Below are 5,063 nucleotides of genomic sequence, written 5' to 3' on the forward strand. Positions count from 1 at the left end.
AAATCCCTTATCAGTTGAGGATGTTCTTTGAGGTACAGGGCGAGTCTACAGACGCTCTACTGCTTTGGGAGACAATGAAAGCGTACCTTAGAGGATGCATCAAATCCTCCATCTCCTACATTAAGAGAGATTCGCAACGTAAGGAAAATGATTTACATACCAGCTGCAAGGAGGCAGAGAGGGCGTTCACTGAGTCCCCCTCTGAAGAGCGCAGATTAGAGTGGTTATCCAGAGGGAGAATGTACAGTCGTGGCCAAAAGTTTTGAGAATGACACAAATATTAGTTTTCACAAAGTTTGCTGCTAAACTGCTTTTAGATCTTTGTTTCAGTTGTTTCTGTGATGTAGTGAAATATAATTACACACACTTCATATGTTTAAAAGGCTTTTATCGACAATTACATGACATTTATGCAAAGAGTCAGTATTTGCAGTGTTGGCCCTTCTTTTTCAGGACCTCTGCCATTCGATTGGGCATGCTCTCAATCAACTTCTGGGCCAATTCCTGACTGATAGCAACCCATTCTTTCATAATCACTTCTTGGAGTTTGTCAGAATTAGTGGGTTTTTGTTTGTCCACCCGCCTCTTGAGGATTGACCACAAGTTCTCAATGGGATTAAGATCTGGGGAGTTTCCAGGCCATGGACCCAAAATGTCAACGTTTTGGTCCCCGAGCCACTTAGTTATCACTTTTGCCTTATGGCACGGTGCTCCATCATGCTGGAAAATGCATTGTTCTTCACCAAACTGTTGTTGGATTGTTGGAAGAAGTTGCTGTTGGAGGGTGTTTTGGTACCATTCTTTATTCATGGCTGTGTTTTTGGGCAAAATTGTGAGTGAGCCCACTCCCTTGGATGAGAAGCAACCCCACACATGAATGGTCTCAGGATGCTTTACTGTTGGCATGACACAGGACTGATGGTCGCGCTCACCTTTTCTTCTCCAGACAAGCCTTTTTCCAGATGCCCAAAACAATCGGAAAGAGGCTTCATCTGAGAATATGACTTTGCCCCAGTCCTCAGCAGTCCATTCACCATACTTTCTGCAGAAGATCAATCTGTCCCTGATGTTTATTTTGGAGAGAAGTGGCTTCTTTGCTGCCCTTCTTGACACCAGGCCATCTTCCAAAAGTCTTCGCCTCACTGTGCATGCAGATGCGCTCACACCTGCCTGCTGCCATTCCTGAGCAAGCTCTGCACTGGTGGCACTCCGATCCCGCAGCCGAATCCTCTTTAGGAGACGATCCTGGCGCTTGCTGGACTTTCTTGGACGCCCTGAAGCCTTCTTAACAAGAATTGAACCTCTTTCCTTGAAGTTCTTGATGATCCTATAAATTGTTGATTGAGGTGCAATCTTAGTAGCCACAATATCCTTGCCTGTAAAGCCATTTTTAATCAATGCAATGATGGCTGCACGCGTTTCTTTGCAGGTCACCATGGTTAACAATGGAAGAACAATGATTTCAAGCATCACCCTCCTTTTAACATGTCAAGTCTGCCATTTTAACCCAATCAGCCTGATATAATGATCTCCAGCCTTGTGCTCGTCAACATTCTCACCTGAGTTAACAAGACGATTACTGAAATGATCTCAGCAGGTCCTTTAATGACAGCAATGAAATGCAGTGAAAAGGTTTTTTTGGGATTAAGTTAATTTTCATGGCAAAGAAGGACTATGCAATTCATCTGATCACTCTTTATAACATTCTAGAGTATATGCAAATTGCTATTATAAAAACTTAAGCAGCAACTTTTCCAATTTTCTATATTTATGTCATTCTCAAAACTTTTGGCCACGACTGTACATGCTGCATCTGGAGGAAAAGAGCAAAAGGAAGCTCTTCTTCCTTAAGCAACAGACATTTGAAACAGGCAGTCAGACAGGGAAGTTACTTGCGCATATAGCACGCACTAATAATATGTCTCCCCCGGTACTCAGGATACAGGAGACTGATGGCCGCATAATCGAACCGGTGCAAGACATATTGAAATGCTTTTATAATTTTTACAGAGACCTATACAAATCAGCAGCTACTTATTCGGGGCTAGAATTAGAGTCCTACCTCACTGAAGTGTCTCATCCTCGGCTAGCGGACCTAGATAAGGGTCTTATGGAGGAGGATATTACATTAGAGGAAGTGGAGAGAGCCATTAAGGATCTACCGACAGGGAAAACCCCAGGCCCAGATGGCATCCCGGTAGAGGTATATTCTAAGTATGGGGAAAATCTAAACCCTCAGCTACTGAACCTGTACCGAGCGGCGCACTCCCGTGGCTCCTTGTCAGATTCCATGTATGACGCTTCCATTGTTGTGATTTTGAAGCCTGGCAAGGACCCATTGGAATGTGGATCTTATCGTCCAATTTCACTTTTAAACTTGGACTATAAAATCCTGACCAGAATTATAGCCAATAGATTGAATAAGGTTATCACGTCAATAATCCACTCTGATCAGTCGGGCTTCATGCCTGGAAGGTCCACATCAGACAACATTAGGAGGGCTCAAGTAATTGCGCAGCTGGGGGTAGCTAAGAAGGAGAGATGGGCTTTGGCCTCACTGGACACGGCCAAGGCTTTCGATTCGTTGGAATGGCCCTTTTTGACAGCAGTGCTGGGTAGCTTTGGCTTCGGTCCTAAATTCATTAAATGGATAGAAATATTATATAAAAAGCCCACTGCTAGCATCCAATTGAACGGTTCCCACTCTGATAGGTTCCCCTTACTCAGAGGCACGAGGCAGGGATGCCCGCTCTCGCCTTTGCTGTTTGCAATTGCCATAGAGCATCTGGCCATCAGATTTAGGCAGGACCAGGTTTATGCAGGTGTCTGCGAGGGAGATAGGGAAGACAGGATTGGACTGTATGCAGACGACTTGATCCTCTTTATGTCGGAACCGGAAGTATCTCTACTAAGAGCTATTGAAATCATAGAGCGCTTTGGGCAATACTCCGGGCTGCACATAAACTGGGGCAAGTCTGCCATCATGCCACTCTGGAACCACGATTGGCCTAGTTGCCGGAACAACCTGCCTGTAGTTGATAGGTTTAAATACTTAGGGGTAATAATCACTAAAGACCCCCAACTCTCCTATGTATTGAATATTGAACCCTTAGAGACCATATTCCAAGATAAGGTTAAAACATGGGAGACCCTCCCTTTGTCGGTTATGGGTAGACTGAATCTGGTAAAGATGGTACTCTTGCCCAAGGGTTTATACTTGCTGTCCCACGCCTGTACGCCAGTTCCCAGGGGATTTTTTAAACGTATACATGCTATAATAGCCTCCTTTGTATGGGGTAAATCTAGGAGGAAACTCTCACTGTCAGTTTTACAGAGGCCGAGGCTACAGGGAGGAGCTTCCCTTCCAGACTTCTTTCTTTATTATATTGCAAGTCAACTTAGATTTCTGAGATATTGGGTCACCGATGCCCCAAGACCAAACGCAGAATGCTACCTGCACGAGTATTTGCAAGTTCCCACGCTGTGGCCCGTTCTGGAGGGATCTCGCCATATTCAAAAGGGTCTTCTCCCAGTACATAAGCTAGCCGTTCAAATATGGCAGGCACAGGGGCGGACATACCGCATGTGCAGCCTGTTCGGTTGCACAGGGGCCCAGAGCAGGAGGGGGCCCCTTCTTAACGGCTGCAGGGGGAGGTAAGCAACTCCCAGGGCCGTCTTTAAAGCGGGGCAAAGGCAGCTGCCACTGGCCCAATTGCTCCTGGGGGGCCCAAGCAGGGGGCGTATAGGCCTGGCGGGGGGAGGGGGCCCGCTGCACTCCCATGTAATGGGAGCGCTCTGACCGGGCCCAGCATGAAGTACAGTGAGAATGCCGGGCCCAGTCAGAGCGCTCGTCAAACAGGTGATGCAGAGGCAAGGAGGAGGGGGAGGGGGGCGCACTCACCCGGCCCGTCAGTTCTCGTCACTGTCGGGCTGTTAGTTTCTATAGTGAAGCAGGGAGTGCTCTCTGCTCCCTGCTTCACTGATATTCAGAGCTCAGGTGCTCCCCCTGCTGGCTGCACATTGCGCTGCTGGCTGTGGGAGGAGCGATGAATGCCCGGGAATCTGCCTCCAGCACAGCCAGCAGCACGATGTGAGTGTGGGAGCCTGTCATCAAGGAAGAAGGTAAGTATTACGTTTTTTTTTTCTTCCCATAAAGCTGCAAAAAGGGGCAACCACTAAAGTGAGGGGGCACAAAAGAGCCACTGTGAGGGGCACATATCTGGGTAAAACAACTACTGTGAGGGGCACAGATATATAGGCATAACTACTATGAGGGGCACATATCTGGCATAACTGTTATAAGGCAGCTCATATCTGGTATAACTATGGGCACATATCTGGCATAACCACTGTGAGGGGCACATATTTGGCATAACTGTTATAAGGCAGCTCATATCTGGCATAACTATGGGCATTGGGCACATATCTGGCATAACCACTGTGAGGGGCACATCTGGCAAAACTGCTGTAAGGGGGCTCATATCTGGCATAACTAGAGGCACATATCTGGCATAACTGCTGTGAGGGAGGCACATATCTGGCCATAACGACTGAGGGGGCACATATCTGGGCATAATGACTGAGGAGGCACACATCTGGCTATAACCACTGTGAGGGAGGCACATATCTGGCATAACTACTGTGAGGGAGGCACATATCTAGCATAACCACTGTGAGGGAGGCACATATCTGGGCAAAACGACTGTGAGAGGGGCACATATCTGGGCATAACGACTGTGATGGAGGCACATATCTGGGCATAATGACTGTGAGAGTGGCACATATCTGGGCATAAAGACTGTGAGAGGGGCACATATCTCGGCTAACGACTGTGAGGGAGGCACATATCTGGGCATAACGACTGTGAGGGAGGCACATATCTGGGCATAACGACTGTGAGGGAGGCACATATCTGGGCATAACTAATGTGAGGGGGCACATATCTAGCATAATGACTGTGAGGGGCACATATCTGGGCATAACTACTGTGAGGGGGAACATATCTGGGTATAACTGCTGTGACGGCGTAATTACTGTGAGGGGCCACAATGTGGGCATTAGTA

This window comes from Bufo bufo, chromosome 3, assembly GCF_905171765.1.
Source record: "Bufo bufo chromosome 3, aBufBuf1.1, whole genome shotgun sequence".
In the NCBI taxonomy this organism is placed as follows: domain Eukaryota; kingdom Metazoa; phylum Chordata; class Amphibia; order Anura; family Bufonidae; genus Bufo; species Bufo bufo.